Source organism: Crocuta crocuta, unplaced genomic scaffold (genome assembly GCF_008692635.1).
Source record: "Crocuta crocuta isolate KB4526 unplaced genomic scaffold, BGI_CrCroc_1.0 scaffold1171, whole genome shotgun sequence".
In the NCBI taxonomy this organism is placed as follows: Eukaryota; Metazoa; Chordata; class Mammalia; order Carnivora; family Hyaenidae; genus Crocuta; species Crocuta crocuta.
Window position 1 is genome coordinate 240408 of NW_027530879.1, and position 2749 is coordinate 243156.

The following is a 2749-nucleotide window of genomic DNA, read 5'->3' on the forward strand; positions in this document are numbered from 1 at the left end:
CCCAAACTGATGTTTATGGAAAAGAATGAAATTAGCCAGGTCATTCTGACGGTAGGAGCAGTATTCTGGCCGTTCCAGCTAATTGGAAGGAAACAAGAAAAAGAGACAAGCCTCCGGGAATGGAAAGATTACATACTTTCCTGTAAAACGGTACTTGCTTTTTCTCTCGTCGTTTAGTTTTCAAAATTAGATTCTGACACTCTGATACTCAGAGTTGTAGAGCCTTTCCAAAGTGTTCTGGGGAAATGATTCAATTTTAGGATAAAGACAACTTTAAAGGCTTCCTCTGAGCTTGCCATGCAGCTGTAGGGTTTAGCATATGTTGGAGGTGGTGGTGAACGCCTCCTGTGGTAGGAAGCTTCTAAACTGACCCCGCAGTGAGGCCCACCTCCCGGTGTTCACACCCATGTACAATCCCCTTCAGGGTGGGGGCTGGGCCCAGTGACTTGATTCTTGCGAAGAGAATACCGCAAAAGTGACAGGCTCTCACTTCCATGATTAGGTTTAAAAAGACTGAATTTGGGGGCGCCTGGGTGGCTTAGTCGGTTAAGCGTCCGACTTTCGCTTAGGTCATGATCTCGCGGTTCGTGGGTTCGAGGCCCCGCGTCGGGCTCNAATCTGGCCAGCAGCTGGCCAGTGAGGAGCAGGGGCCCACAGTTCAGCAGCTTGTGAGGAACCAGGGACCTCAGTTCAACAGCCTGTGAGGGAACTTGGAAGCACATCCTGCCCCAGTTAAACTTTGAGATGCTGGCTGCAGCCCAAGATGACGCCCTGACTGTAACCTCTGGAGAGATCCCGAAGGAGAGACACCCAGCTAGGCCACGTCTGTATTTCTGATCCACAGAAGCTGTGAGGTAAATTATGTTTAAGCAGCTAAGTTTGGGGGTAACGTGTTATACAGCAATAGATAAACTCTCCTCCATTTTTACCCCATCTTCAAAAGTTTGTATTGGTCTCTCTCCGTATCATTCTGGACCCCACAGATGTGAACATGTTTCCCCTAGAAGGGACGAAGCACTTCTGCTCGAAGTATACGGATATAACATTATCCGACCCTAGTCTCTGAATTATTCCCTTAAAACACTTTTTCCATATCTTTATTCCACCCCCTGCCCTTAATCTTAATATTCCTTATATGTTGCTTCTTTAATCACTGAAAACATGAAAGACAAGCTGTTTGGCCGCCTGAGAAACCTTGTATACACTACACAACCTGCCTCAACTTTGTTTTAGCATGATAAAATCTTCTAACCCGAGACCTTTTTAAATTTCTGATTATGAATGTTTATATAAAAAGCCTAAAGGCTGTAACCATGAGAGAGAAATTACCCAATTTGGTATTAATATGAGTATTACTTAAGTCACTATTATTAATGATGAACCCTGTGAAAAACAAGCAATTGACTTACGAAAATATTCTTTGTTTAAAAATTCTACTTAAATGTTGCTTTCCATCTGCTTTTTGTAAGACTAAGTTTTGAAAGTTGGAGTGGTAAGATCTGAATCAAAGTTGTGGGGAATTATGACTAATGCCACTACTTCGAAGCTTCCTAAGCTGTGCCTCAGGGAATTACCCCGAATCTGTGAGAAGAGTTGATAACAAATTACAAGTGGTGTAACACATCTATTTGATCATTTACTGCTTCTAACTCAGCAAATAACTTCAGATGATCCCCGTGTAATAAGAGACATTTTAGAGTTGGCAAATTCCATATTTTTATGTTTTTAAAAAGACATTTGTTTAATGGTTTCCTCCTTAGAAAATGTCGAGATGCCTGGGTGGCTTAGTCAGTTAAGGGTCCAACTTCGGCCCAGGTCATGATCTCACAGTTTGTGAGTTCGAGCCCCGCATTGGGCTCTCTGCTGTCTGCACAGAGCCCGCTTCAGATCCTCTGTCCCCCCATCTCTGTTCCTCCCCAGCTTGCACTCTCTCTCTCTCAAAAATAAATAAAAACATTATTTAAAAAAATTAAAAGGTCAATGTCACTGACTTTTTTTTTTTTTATCACCTAGTCTTGGTTGTACAGTAAAATGCTTGTCTACCTCCATTGTCACAGAGGATCTCGAGGCTCAGCCAGGCCTTCAGACAGGTACCCTGGTTAAGGCCTTGGATCTTCGGGTGAGGTCTGACCCCTTTGTTTCCATGAAGTCCGTGCTAATCCACCACACAGAAACAACTAGAGCTTCAAACCTTTGGCTTAAGCGGGGTCTAGGCCAGGGTTCCAACTATCTCAACTCAGACACACAGTCATACACAAGAGCACAAAGAATCTTCTTCACACTCGTGCCCACAGTGCTGCCAAGAGATTTATCCCCCTACACACGTGGCCTTCCCCACAGCTGACAACAGCGGCCTGTGCGACCTCGTCATCATTTTGCCAACGGAAAAACAGAAAGATAATTCTAGAAAAAAAGAAAAGAATCATTTTGGCTGAGTGGTCCATTTGAATGTTGTGATAGACATAACCCATCTTTAGGTAAGCCTATGCTCATCAAATCTAAAATGCTAGGTTAACAAGGCCTCAGTGGCTTCTTGTGTTGTTTTGCTACATTGTTCAAAAAGTCCAATGCCTAATCAGAGGCCACACAATGGTGTTTGGCAAACTTCATTCATTATGGCACAGTACATATACAGACGATGGTTTTCATATAAAGAACCTCCATCTCTTACTAGGGAACAATCAGCCCCTCTATTTCAAATTAGGTTACTTCCTGGTCTGGAGTTTGGATTCTTTTGTTTAGAGGATTT

At 43.2% G+C, this 2749-nt stretch overlaps 1 protein-coding gene across 1 annotated transcript in view; it reads right to left on the reverse strand.

The window, feature by feature from the left end:
• Positions 1–2749, reverse strand: part of VEGFD (vascular endothelial growth factor D) — a 25029-nt gene that overhangs the window by 11412 nt on the left and 10868 nt on the right.